We start from the raw sequence: 14,781 nt of genomic DNA, 5'->3' as shown, positions 1-14,781 counted from the left end.
ATGCTGGCACTTAAAAAGGTGCAAATAGAACAAATCTAGGAAAGACAAGACCCCAAGCAGGAGTAAGGCCAAAAGGTGCCCCTCTCTCCCCCATATTTGGGATCCCACAGTTGCCTGTAGCTACTTTGTAAACTTGAAGCCTAGGAGTAGGAAACAGGGGTCAACCTTTTCTTTCCCCAGAGCACCCGTGGTGTTTGTCAGCAAGGCTCCCACAGGGCCGGCCCCTCTGCACATCTGCAGCTGCTGGCTGCCCTGGGAGAACAGGGCAGGGGACGCCAGCACCACGCCTGCCCCGGAGCAGATGTGCTTCCTCCGGCTGTCAACACAGGAAGAAGAATGGAGTGTGAACTGCTTAGGATCTGTGAGAAACTGCGTGGTCTGGGCAGAAAATCTCTGAAAACCATTTTGATGCAAAAGACATTGTGAAATGGGGTTCTGTGGGAGAATTCTACTTTCCCACCGCATAAAGCACTTTGCAGAGTTACACGGGGATGCTGGCATCCGATCCAGTGTATCCCTTTTCCAAGGGTCCAGGGAGGGTAGATGACTCGAAAAGAGAAACTGGACTAAACTCCAGGCTGACCCTCCGAGGGCAGTGGATTTTTAGCCTTTAGTTTTAAGGTTAACCCCTCCCTTCAGGAGCATAAGGAAATGTTATCACAGCACTAGTCTAAGTCCCTGGAGGTCCTTATGGTTTCCAACTCAACAAACATATGAAGAAAGGTCGAGAGACAATATGGTGGCTCTAGGCAGAGACAGGGGACAAGGACTCATCTCAGCGGCATGAGAAAAAAGGCGGAGATTGCCCAAGAGAGACAAAAAGTGAAACAGTAAGAAACACTGGAAATGGAGAGAGAAGACAGCGGAAGAGGACAGCTTAACTGAGCATTGGACTCTTAGGCAAGTTTTATCATCAGGGTTGTCGATCCTAACTTACTCTTTCATTCTGATGAGTTAGCCTTTCCCTTTTGCCTTGGTTGCCAGGAACCTCAGAGCTAAATTCTGGGTTCACTTAAAGCAGCTTTCCTTAGCCTAAGTGTCCTCCTTCCTGCATCCTTGCAAATCCTTTCTGGGAGCAGGAAGACGAAGTATGTGTGATTTTCTGGTTATGTTTCATGCATTCCCTCATTTTGCTAACTGGACACCACACTGCCTCTGGGAAATGACCCTTCCTTCTCCTAGCCCATGTGCGTGGTCCCACCTCCATCTCAGGGGACAGGAACTGATCAGTTGCTCTATCCTTCTTGCCCCAGCATTGGTTTTTAGGTGGGTACATGAGCCAAGGAGACGCAAAGAACATTTTGCCAGGAATCATGGGCCAGAAATTTTTCCCACTAGACTTGACGCTGGAAAGAGGCACGTCTAAAGCTGTGTTGTGACCACAAGGGAAGCATCTGCCTGAGAGTGGAGCCAACTCGAGAGGGAGACCTGCGGGATGAAGAGAGAGAAAGACCCCCAGGCCCAGCGGTACCCAAGACCCGCCCCTGCCCGTGAAGCCACAAATTCCCAGTGTGCTTCAGTTTCCTCTGGATTTGTTAGTCACAGCAGAACGGGTGCAGCTGATACTGCAGGTAGAGACCAAAAAGCTTACTGGGAGAAGAGTACGTGGTGATGGCAGAAATTTTGAAAAATACAGCAAAGTATAAATACGAAAAAAATATGACCCCCAAATCCCATAACCTAGAGATGATGAGAAAATGGACTATTTCCCAAGTTTACTTTGAAGAAGGGAAGAGCGCCATCCCTGAGCACCTTCACATGTACGGTCACACAAAGCCTGACACCACCTGGAGTTATCCCATTCAAGCTGCACGGAAGGCTCAAAATTCCCTAGGGGTCCAGTGGTTAGGGCTCTGCGCTTCCACTGCAGGGGTCGTGGGTTCTATCCCTGCTGGGGGCACTGAGATCCCTCAAGCCTTGGGGCTAAAAACAAAAACAAACAAAAACAAAACTGCAGGGAGGGAAAGTTTTTCGTCTGTTTCTGTTTAGCTTAGGAGGGTGGTTCTAGCAAGCTTTTGACTTGGATTTAAGGAATCTTTTCCCCTTCCAAATCCAAAAGCCACACATCTGCGCTACTAGAAACCAGAGACACGGTGTCGGAGTTGCTCCCGACTCTGGGCTTGGCCGGGCACCAAAGGCCTTTTGCTACAACAGCTGAGCTGATTGAGAGCCGCCTGTCTCTGAGCAGCAGCTGGCTTTTCAGGCCGGCCCTTCGACTTTGGAAGATGCGTGGAGGCGGGGCGGAGCCTGCCAAGCTGCTGGGATGCTCCTTTGCACCGCCCTGGGAGGTAAGAGGAGTCCTCCAGAGCTGCGGGGCTCTCGCCAGCAGTTCCTGGCCCCCGGATCGCTTTGAAGCAATAGCGCCATCAAAGTCTGCGGCAACCAGTTTCCCACTAAAGCTCATAGCATGCTTTGTGTAACTTTTCTATTAAAATTTTCAAACATACAGAAAGAATAGTATAACAAACACCCATGTGTGCGTTGCTTCAATTTCACAATTAACATTTTGCCAGCTTTGCTTCATGTATTTCTCTTCTTCTTTTTTAAAGTAAATTATAAACATCACATTTTACCCCTAAAAACTAAGTTTCATATATATGAATATATTTATATAAAAATGAAATGCTTATCATGATACATAATCACAACTATGTATTAAAACAGCTAATAAAATTAATATAATTTTCAACATTGTCCCCAAATAGTACAAAATTTTCTTTTAAAGTTCTTTTGCTCAATCAAGGACCACACAATATATTTGGTGTTTTATCTCTTAAATGTACTTTTTCTTTCTTTCTTTTCTTTTTTTTTTTTTTCAGTTGTGCTACAAATGCAAGGCTTGTGGGATCCTAGTTCCCCGACCAGGGATCGAACCTGGGTCCTCGGCAGTGAAAGCACAGAGTCCTAACCACTGGACTGCCAGGGTATTCCATCTCTTAAATGTATTTTCATCCAGGACAGTCCCCTGCCCCACCAGCCCCGTTCTTAAAGATACTGACTATTTGAAAGAAACTGGTCCAGTACAATATCCCACCTCTGGATGTGTCTGATGGCTCCTTCACAGTGCATTTTGTTCTTTTAATTTCCTATTCATATTAGATACCTAAGAAGGATAATGTAAAATGACAGCTACCATTTATCCATTTATTAAACACCTGCTATTTGCCAATTGCTTCATTCATTCATTCATTCATTCAATTTGCCAGTATTTATTGAGGACCAATTAGGACACAGTTTGAAGCCCTGGGGATACAGCAATGAACAAAACTAGGGTGAGAGGGGAAGCAGCCCTCATGAAGCTTACATTTTTGTGGAGGAGACTGGCATTAAATAGATAAACAAGAACAAAATATATAATATACATATGGGCTTTGGAGGAAAATACAGTAGGGCAGGACCACAGTGATAGCAGACGGGGTGAGAAATGATGGATTCAGGATACACTAGGAAGAAAGAGACGGGGTGTGAGAGAAACAGAGGGGTCAAGCATGGCTCCAAGGTGTTTGGCCTGAGCATCCAGAAGCCTGAAGAAACTACTGACCAGGATGGAGATGACCCCAAAGAGAACAGGCCTGGAAGGGAGGGTCAGAAGTTCCATGTGGACATGTTACGCTTGAGAGGTCTCTGAGACAAGCAAGCATCGATGTCAAGTCGGAAGCCAGAAGTTCAGGGGTCAGGTCCAGGCTGGTGATGCTACCTGGGAGCATTCAGAATATACAGATAGTATTTTCAGCCTTGCGACTGGATGAGATCAGTTAGGGGTGGGCATACCTGGAAAAGACACACAAGGACTGAGCCCCAGAGACTGGGAAATGGCCAGTGCAGGAAAAAACTTAAGAGAGTGTAGTGTCCTGAAGCCAAGAGGGCGGAGGGTTTCCAGGAGAAGGGAATGATCACGTCAAATACTGCTGATAAACCGCAGAAGATAAAGACTGAGAACTGACACCAGAATTCAGCATGAGGAGGGCACTGGTTTCCTTGGCAAAAGCAGCAAAAAGTCTGATAGGGTGGGTCACGACAGAGTGGAAGCAGCAGAGACAGTGAGTATGGACAGCACTTCAGAGACATTTTTCTATGACATAAATGTGAGAAGAGAAATGGGGAGCTAGCTGCAGGGGTGAGGAGCCAGTAGATTTTTTTTTAACATGGGAGAAATTATACCATGTCTGTGTGCCAATCAAGTTATCGGTAGAGAGGGGGAAACTGAGGATGCAGAAGGGAGGAAGAACTGCTGGGCAATGTCCATGAGTGGTCCAAAGGGGATGGATATCAGAGAGGAGCATGGACAGCTAATCCATAGGAAAAGGAGGAAAGGTAACAGTATAGGCACAGTAGACGGTAGGCGTGGCTGGAGTTTTAATTCTCCTTTTGAGAAGATACTATCTCCTCTTTGCAACTAAGCCTCAAAGAAGGTAAGGTCCCTGGTAAGTGGCAGATCTGAGACTCAAGCCCAGGACTCTGATTCTAAAGTTTTTGTTTGTTTTTTGCATGGTGATCATACAGAATTGGGAGGTTAAGGAGTTCAAGAAACCCTCTGCCTCATTTTTTTCCTTTTTTTTAAAATTGGAGTATAACTGCTGTACAATGTTGTGTTTGTTTCTGCTGTACAATGAAATGAATCACCTATATGTGTACATATATCCCCTCCCTCTTGGACCTCCTTCCCACCACCCCCATCTCGGTCATCACAGAGCACCGAGCTGAACTCCCCGAGCTATACAGCAGGTTCCCACTAGCCATCTATTTTACACATGGTAGTGTATTTATGTCAAACCTAATCTCCCAATTCATCCCACCTTCCCCTTCCCCCCGTGACCACACATCCATTCTGTACGTCTGAGTTTCTATTCCTGCCCTGCAAATAGGTTCATCTGTACCATTTTTCTAGATTCCCCATATAGGCATTAACTTTATTCTTCGTCTTTATTATATAGAAGATCCATAGGCTGCTTTGAAGCAAGGGTAACCTGGAATTATGCCTCTTCTTTGACAAGTCAGCAGTCCTTCCAACTATTTTTCTGAATTACATTCTCTCACTGGGCATGTTCCCATATAAAATTTTAACTTATGGGGACCTAAAACAAGACTTGACAAAATGCCATGCTGGGACATTTTCCAGGCAGAACATTTTTTTCCCCTGTGTCCTAGCATTTTCACTTCGCTATTAGTGACCGGTATACATTACAGAATCACACTTCCCGGCAAGGGAAAACCGAGGGCCGGAGCCCAGAGGCTGCGGGCTGTTTGCTCCAGGTCGCCGGCTAGCGGGTGGCGAGTGCCCCGCAAGGACCACAGAGCCCGGGGACAGGGCGCGGCCAGGCGCTCGGGCCGCTAGCGGGAACGCGGCCACCAGGTGGCACCAGAGCTCTCCTTCGCCTCCGCTTCTAACCTGACGGGATTCTCATGGGGCTGCGGTCCCGTCCAGTGTGGCTCAGCAGCGAGCATCGCTCAGCACCCGCACGTCTCACAGGATGCGTTCTTTCACGTGTGCAACGCCCCCGCCCCGGCTGGGAAGCTGAGCAGCGTGGAGAGCACGCCGCCCGTGGTCCTCTCCGTCCTCCTCCTGACTTGATGGAGCGGGCGTCTTCCTCTGCCTGACAGATGAGCCCGTGAGCGGCCGGGATCACTCAGCCAATGGCAGTGCAGGACTCGGTGGGTGTAGGGAGAAGGCAGGAAGAGGTTTTTGTAAAAATACTACTGGACACATACTTTGCTGATATTTGCTTCTCACAAAGACTGGTCCAGTGTCCAATAACTCAGCTGCCTTGACCCCTATGCGATGAAGATGGAATTTCCCCTGTGGAGCAGCTGGTGGCGTTAAATCATCTTCAGATGAGTTCACCTGTTACTTCTTCTGTTCCATGGTGACACACCACCATGGCACAAAACATGACCAACTTACAGATGCTGGAAAGAGTAACCTGTGGTTGACAAGTCCATCCTTGAGAAAAACTCGTGCGTGCCGCTGGGACAGCAAGGTGCAATAGCTCCGTGTATGAAGAATATTATCTATAATTAAAGCACCCCAGACCCCTTTGACAATTGGTTAAGGGAGATGCTTTTTCTAGACTTGAGAACTCATTCTTTTCACTGTAGGGTATCTGGAAAATGCTATTCAGCACGGAATAAACTAAAAACTTTTAATCATAAACTATTTTAAACAAGTCAGAGTAAATATTGTTTATAATAGGAGCCTTCCAGGCATACTGTGGCTCTAGAGCTGATGTTTGCAGGGCTGGCTTAGATGTTTCCTGGAATCTTTTTTTTTTTTTTAAATAATTTACTTATTTACTTTTGGCTGTAGTTGGGTCTCTGTTGCTGTGCGCAGGCTTTCTCTAGTTGTGGTGAGGGGTGGCTTCTCTTGTTGCGGAGCACGGTCTCTAGGCACGTGGGCTTCAGTAGTTGTGGCTCGCGGGCTCTCGAGCACAGGCTCAGTAATTGTGGCGCACGGGCTTAGTTGCTCCGTGGCATGTGGGAACTTCCTGGACCAGGGCTCAAACCTGTGTCCCCTGCATTGGCAGGCAGATTCTTAACCAATGTGCCACCAGGGAAGTCCTTCCTGGAATCATTTTTATCACATATCTTACCTCATGCTGAATGATTTTTATCACATATCTTAACTCATGCTGAAGTTAACTTGAATATCTGGGCTTTGGGAGATGATAGCTGAGGGAACAGGGTAAAGTATAATTGAGGAGATGTCACCTTGACTATGAGAACTATTTCACATTGCTTAGTACCCCTGGGAACCCATGTCCTTTTCTCATTCACTCTTCTTTTTTTTAATACTAATAACAGCCTTTTCTGTCAGACTCCATAAATTTTTTTGTATGTGGAAACTGTCTTTTTAATTAATTCACTGAGCTTTTAATGAGGTGTCCATCTTGTGCCAGAAACCATTCTAGGCACTGGGGATACAGCAATGAACAAAAATCGTAAAAAACAAAGAAAACAAAAACACTGCTGTCCTAAAGCTTACATCCTACCAGAGGAAACCACCAAGTAAGTTTTTAACTGTGCATCCTGTTAAGACAGGATATTTATTAACTTACTGTCCTCAAAGCATCATGATGTAGCATGACCTGTGGTTGCGATGGCTCGGGTACAAACCAGGAAGATGAGCCTGAACTCGTTTCTATCATTAATTCAGGTGATTCAGAACAACTCCTGTCACAGTTCCATGCCTCAGTTAATATCCTCTGGTAATATCCTACCTTCCTCATAGCTTTGAGAATTCAATGATAAAACATCTAGAGCGTTAAGAATGTTACACAAATGCAGGTTTACATTTTTCATGTTACAAAACTTAGTATTTAAAGAGAGCATTAGATAAGCTAAAATAAAGGAACACTTGATTACTGATGATTCTTAAAATTAGTCAAAAGACTTGTAAGATGAGGCAAGAACTCCAACAGAGGTTGGAGTACCATTTACTTTCAGCCATTATTTACTTCTCTGAAGCAAAATCTTAGGAAGGCAGAATATTCTAAATATCTCTTAAAAGAGATCAGACTTGAGGCACATTGTCAGCCCTGAAAAGGAGCCCAGGAGCATTAGGTGTCCTCCTAGCAGATAGCCTCCCTTGGAGAGCAGCTTCAGGCAGATCTTCTGCATAAAAATGTAGAATGGAAACCAGCCTTGCCAGCCCAAGCTGTTCTGATTTGACCAAGCTCAAGGCCACCGCAGATGAGGTGACACGAGAGGTCAGCGGCCTCTGAGGTGTCTCTGTGTGACTCTCCAATATAGGACAATCCAGAGCCTCTCTCAGGAGGTATGATGAACGTGAGAGGCACAGAGAAGACGAGACATAAGACGCATCCTGAAGATGCGCTGTCTAGGCTGCCGAGGCCTGGGGTGCATCCCAGATGAGGAATCAATGGAACTGAGTGACAACCCCGCCGCGCACCTCCCTGCCCCCCCCCCTTGAGATGCCTTGGTGCTCTCAGCTTCCCCACCTCCCTGCGTGCATCCTGACCATTAACCCCATCACCTCGAGGCTTCACAGGGAATGATTTTTCCTTTTTCATAGGAAAGAGGTCGAATATTAATTCTATTTTTCTTAAGTACAGTAAGATCTGTATGACCTTCTGCAGGAGAGAAGTTGCATGTGGCAGACGAAACAGTCTGTAAATCCTGCAAATTTCCAGTTCAAAGTCCTTTATTTAGAAAGCATACTGGCTGGCCAATTTGCGTTTCTACTGACATCAAGAGAAATACACCCCCTCTCAGAGGCCCAAATGTAAGGACTATGGGCCAACGATTTCTCCGCGAGGAAATTAAGCGTCAGGACACCTCCCCTTCCACTTCTTCCACTCCATGCAAGTTTAGTGTGAGCCTCAGATAAATACCTGTGCCTATTCTCAAAATCAAGGAATATCTGGGTGCAAGAGCATCAGGAAGAAATCTCAAGTTTAACCGAGACCTGAAAGCATCAACAGAAATATCTGAATTTTGCTTGGCATTGTCTTTGATAAAATAAAAGTGTAGTAAAAACATTTAGGCTGACCTCTCATCCCATCCTGAAACTTCTATTTAATTAAAACAATCAGTGCAAGGCCTAGCCCAGAAAGGAAAGCCATCTCTAATTTTGTCAGGTGCTGGAATATTTTAATTCAGGTCAAATAAACGCGTCCATCCTCTTTGATTTCAGTTCAATAAATATTTACTATCTGACTACTGACAAGCCAGAGAAGATACTCAGGATCCAAATAAAAATGAGATCCAGCTCTTATGTCAAGAAAACTCCTGGTCTATCAGGGAAGAAAGCATATAAGCAAATGATTATGTCATTTCACTTTTTGTCCATTTTACTGATGAGGACCCAAGACTCAGAAAGTATTCCTGAGTAATGAAGTACCCAAGAAATTAAAGGACCTACCATCAGACAGCCAGTACATGACAAACCACAATACCTACAACTGAGACTACAGTCCCTCGAAATATTATTCTAAGTAGTAATGTTATTTAAGTGGAGCTTGCTGAATGTCTAAGGTAGTACCTAGGAAGTTAAAGAAAATTTGGAAAGTCTTGTCTTTCATCACAAATGTTTAGTGAGGGCATGGTCATCTTAGCGTTTTTCCTGAATATAAAGTGAATTTCAGAATGAGTCATCTGTGAAAGTATATAGGATTCCCAGTCTTCCAAGTTCCCTGGACTGCTGTGTAAAGTTCTTCTTGCTCAAAGGATAGGTAAAAAACAAAACAAAACAATCCTGTCCTTTCAAAGGAATTGGGCAGAGTATGGACTGTCCACAGAATAACAGATTTAAGTGATAACTACACATCATTCACCCCACATTTGACAACCTTTCAATGAAAGGATGAACAGTTTGGAATGACTCTGAGTTGCTTTTTTTAATCGTATAAATGCTACTTCCATGGCTGCCAGATTTGCTTAAAAAAATTTTTTTTGCCTTTTGTTAAGCCAGGAGGCTGTCAAGACATATGAGGAAAACTAAATAGATACATTCCCTTCTATTCTCAAACTGTGTTACTTCTAACCCAGTGACTTGGTAAGCAGCTTTTAAAATAGACCTCACTGGGGCTTCCCTGGTGGCGCAGTGGTTGGGAGTCCGCCTGCCGGTGCAGGGGACACGGGTTCGTGCCCCGGTCCGGGAGGATCCCACGTGCTGCGGAGCGGCTGGGCCCGTGAGCCATGGCCGCTGGGCCTGCGCGTCCAGAGCCTGTGCTCCGCAACAGGAGAGGCCACAGCAGTGAGAGGCCCGCATACCACAGAAACAAATAAATAAATAAATAAAATAGACCTCATCACCCCTCACAATCATGTGCTTTTTTCCTTCCACTTAACCCTGCATGTGTAATGTCAAAGAATCTTTTATCTTAATTTCATTGTGAAAAATCCCCAACTAACTTCTGCCCATTTGAATCTCCATTCATCCATTAAATATTTACTAAGCATTTAAGTATGCTTTATGCTGGGAAATCCAATGGTCGGTAAGACATACATCCTTAGGATTAGGAGTGGTCTAGTGAGAAAGAGGGCCAAGTTACCAAGAAATTACAGTAATCGTGGTAAATGCCATGGTTAATATCCCAGGGTTCTACAGAATCTCCAACAAAGGGCACCTAACCCCTGCATTTAAGAAGCCTTCACTAATTCTCTCTCAACCTGATGGTAAAGTCAGTGAGGGCAGGGACTATTTTGTTTATCCAGAGATCCTTGGCGGTTAGCACAGGGCACATATCATGTGCAAAAGTCCTGAGGCAACAGATAGGATCCTAGCTGCAGAGGAAGGTACTTCTGGGGGAAGTCAGTTCAGTTTGACCAGAACTTCTGTTTCTGTGTGTTTGGGAGGGGAGGGGGACATGTGACGGATGACGTTAGAGAGTTAATTACTCAGGTCTGATAATAAGGGGCTCGGATGCTACATGAGGGACAAAATGTTTCCCAACAATTCCTTAGGCAGCAGGATGGATCAGAGGGGATGAGGCTGTACAGTAACTATATAGATAAATGACTCAAGAGAGTGACAGTGAGGTCAAGAGAAGTGAATGGATTAGGGACATAGTAAGAAGAGGAGGAGTGAGACTTCCCTGGTGGCGCAGTGGATAAGAATCCGCCTGCCAATGCAGGGGACACGGGTTCGAGCCCTGGTCCGGGAAGATCCGACATGCCGCGGAGCAACTAAGTCCATGTGCCACAACCACTGAGCCTGTGCTCTAGAGCCTGCGAGCCACAACTACTGAGCCCGCGTGCCCAGAGCCTTGCTCCACAACAAGAGAAGCCACCGCAGTGAGAAGCCCGCGCACCGCAAGGAAGAGTAGCCCCCACTCACTGCAACTAGAGAAAGCCCACATGCAGCAACCAAGACCCAACACAGCCAAAAATAAATAAATAAGTTTAAAAAAGAAAAAAGAAGAGGAGGTTAGGTTTGGGCACTGTTGGAACGTGCTGAGCAGGAAACAGCGGGGCAGAGGGCAGTTCAGAGGAGCAGGTTCAGTGGAATGAAGTCAAGTCTGAACATGTCATCTGAGGTGACTGTGGACATCCACATGGTGCTGAGCAAGCAGGCAGCCATACCCGCCTGCGCTCAGGAGGGGTCATCGGGTACAGGCGCCACTTGGCCACAGAGAATGAAGTCACCCAGGAAGGAGGGAGAAACTGGGGAGAATCTCCAGGAAAGAGACGCCAAGAGAGGAGCAAGTTCTGGCAGAGGTTCACTCCCAGCCCTGAGCCCCAGCTCCCATGGCCTCTGGCTCTCGCCCAACTTCATCCCAGACCCCCAAGATGATCTGCTCTCCAAACTCTGCTCCCACTTATCTGGTCCAGTCTGTGATAGGAGCTCAGAAGTCATGGCAACCTTCCCGAAGCATTACCTTTATGTCAGTAACTTGAGAGATGGCAGAGATTTTTATCTTACACATTGCAAAATTATAAAGCAGAAAGCACACCAAAAAACCTCTCGTTTTTTAAAAAAGATGTAAGATTTCAATGATATTTTCTGCTTTCAACTCCTCGGGCTCTGTATTCTCACAAGAAATAGGCATCCATTCAATGCGCAACTTCAATGATATAGTGGCCACTTGGTCCTGTTTGCTCATCATGTCTCTCATCTTTGGTGAAAAGTACCCCCATTCTCTAAAAACATAAAAAAAACCCAAAACACTCCAGTCCTCCTCCTTTATCCTATCAAATAGGTAAGGTAGCCAAGTACAGTGCAAGTTACCCTTAATTCAAGTCCTGAATCTTACAGTGAACTAATCTTCAACAAAGGTGCTGAGAATACACAGTAACAGTCTCTTCAATAAAGGGTGTTAGGAAAACTGGATATCTACATGTAAAGAATGAAATTGGACCCTTACCTTACACCACATGCAAAAATCAACTCAAAATGGATTAAAGATTTAAATGTAGACTGGAAACTGTAAAACTCCTAGAAGTAAAATTAGGGGAGAAGCCCCTCAGTATCAGTCTTGGTGATGATTTTTTTTTTTTAATTTGAACCAAATGTACAAACAACAAAATAAAAAAATAAAAAAATGGGACTACATCAAACCAAAAGCTTCTGCATAGCAACGGAACAAAATGAAAAAGGCAACCAACGGAATGGAAGAAAATATTTGCAATCCATATATCTCATATGGGGTTAATACCCCCAAAACATAAGAGAATTCATACAATTCAATAGCAAAATAACAATAACCCAGCTTAAAAATAGGCAAAGGGCTTAGACAGACTTTTTTTTCTAAAAAAGATAACCAAATGGCCAACAAGTGTATGAAAAAGCACTCAACATCACTAGTTATCTGGGAAATGTGAATCAAAGCCACAATGAGTATCACACCTGTTAGAATGGCTTTCATCAAGAAGACAAGAGATAACAAGTGCTGGTGAGGACATGAAGAAAGGGGAACCCTCGGGCACCGCTAGTGGGAATGTAAACTGGTGCAGCCACATGGAAAACGGTACGGAAATGCCTCAAAAAATTAAAAATAGTACTGCATGATCAAGCAATCCCACTTCTAGGTATTAAGCCCAAAGGAAATGAAATCACTATCTCAAAAAGGTATCTGCACCCTCATGTTCATTGCAGCATTATTCACAAGAGCCAAGATAAGGGAATAACCTAAATGTCTGTCAGTGGATGGATGGATAAATGTGATACACACTTTATAAGAGGAAATTCTGCCATTTCCAACAACACGGATGAACTTGGAACATTAGACTAAGAGAAATAAGCCAGACACAGAAAGACAAATACTGCATGATCTCACTTATATGTGAAATCTGAAAAAAATCAAGACTCATAGAAACACAATAGAATGGTGGTTACCAGGGGCTGGGGGACAGGGGAAAAGGGGAGGTGTTGGTCAAAGGGTACAAACTTTCAGTTATAAGATGAATAAGTTCCAGAGATCTAACATATCTCATGGTGACTGTAGTTAATATTTACCTGAAATTTGCAGGGGGTAGGTCGTAAGTATTCTCACCACTCACACGAGAAAAGGGAACTATGCGAGGTGATGGAGATATTAACTAGCTGGACGGTGGTAACTATTTCACAAGGGCTACAGACATCAAATGTCACACCGTACATCTTATATATTTAATGTAACATACATACACAATTTTTACTTCAATAAATCCTGAATCTTCCACTTACCATGCAACACTGGGCACACCCTGTGTAAGGCTGTAAGGAGTGGCGAGTTAATATGTTCTAGAGCTCAGGGAGTGTGACTGGCACCGTGCACATGTGCCTGGAGCGGCCAGGGCCCAGAGCTCCAGCCCCCTCTTTAAGTCTGCTTGTAGAAGTGACACAGCCCAGTGAGGAGCAGAGACGGAAGGAGCTGTCCTGGTGTGGAGATCCTTGTGCTAATCGTAAAGCTCTTCGTGAGGAGCTAATAAATGCCACTATTTCTCAAGCTTTTTCAAGTTGGGTTTCTATACTTGCTACTAGGGTCCTAATTAATACAGGGAATTGTAAAGGAAGCTTTTATAAACCACTGCAGGGCTCTCTGGGAATGGGGTATGGATAAAATTGGTCTATAAGGAATTCCACAGCAGTCCAGTGGTTAGGATTCCGCACTTTCACTGCCGAGGGTGCAAGTTCAATCCCTGGTCAGGAAACTAAGATCCCACAAGCCAAGCACTGTGGCCAAAAAAAAAAAAAAGAGGTCTAAAAAAGAATCAGTCTCTGCTGACAACCTAAGTTGTCCTCTTCAAATGGTGAGTAGGTTGAGCAATTGCATGTGTGACGTGAACACTGTCGAGAGGTCACTGAGTATGTTCAGCCTCTCCGGGGACTAGTCTGGTGTACTACTCTGGGTAAACTGAGACAGGCTCTGGTTTTATAACTTCAAAGATGCCCACTCAACCAAGGAACAAACTGAAAGGCCAGCTCAGTCTACTTTCTCATGTGATAAAAGGCAGGGATACCTGGATTTGAGGACTTCGGTGAACTTCCAGGGGGATGCAGTTGTTCTGGCTCTCTCTCTGAATGTGCAGAGCACACGCGGGCACACGACACACGGAGGCACATGCTGAGTGCCAGGCACCACTCCATTTCTCAGATCAAGCTCCAGCTTCACCACAGCCTCTCGTCCCCGTTTTCTACCCTTCACTCCCCACCTCTAGCTTGTCAGTATTATGCCAAAGTACTTGACTCCCTTATCAATATTAGCGGAAATTAAACAAGGATTTAGTACCTCCAAAATTATACAATTTATTATGTAATTTAAATACATAGTATAATTAGTATTTAAACAATCTATATATATGTAAACATTTTATATATATGTAAACATATATATATATATATATATATATATGATGCTCCAGAAAACCTGAATCTAAAAAGGGAATAAATCCATTTGATTCACTCAAAGACATAAATATGGAGTAAAAACTTAAAAACTCACAACTTACATGCTTAGGGAACATGATTTCTGTTTAGTTGACCTGTCTAGTCGATGGGTTATTTTCTGAAAAAAATTCCTAAAATGCATTTTTTTAATGGTCTGGCCTATCTTGAACATAAAGTCTGATAACTGATGGTCTGTACTGGGAGCTCCCAAATAATTACATTCTGCTACAGTCGGCAGGTTTTTTTAAGTACATGTCTCACTTTCAGAGTGCTACATACAGTACATCATCTGTGACCTTATCACAGCTGGTGTTCTCTAATAAGGATTTCCTATTCACATTTTCCACTTCACCACTGAGCGTCACCATCTGCGTCACATTCATGACCTGAGACCAGCAACATCACCAAAACCAGGGAACTTGCTAGAAATGCTGATTGATATGTGTTCCTGGCCC

This window comes from Globicephala melas, chromosome 16, assembly GCF_963455315.2.
Source record: "Globicephala melas chromosome 16, mGloMel1.2, whole genome shotgun sequence".
NCBI classification, from domain to species: domain Eukaryota; kingdom Metazoa; phylum Chordata; class Mammalia; order Artiodactyla; family Delphinidae; genus Globicephala; species Globicephala melas.
The sequence above is the reverse complement of the archived record's forward strand: the minus strand, read 5'-3'. Positions refer to the sequence as shown.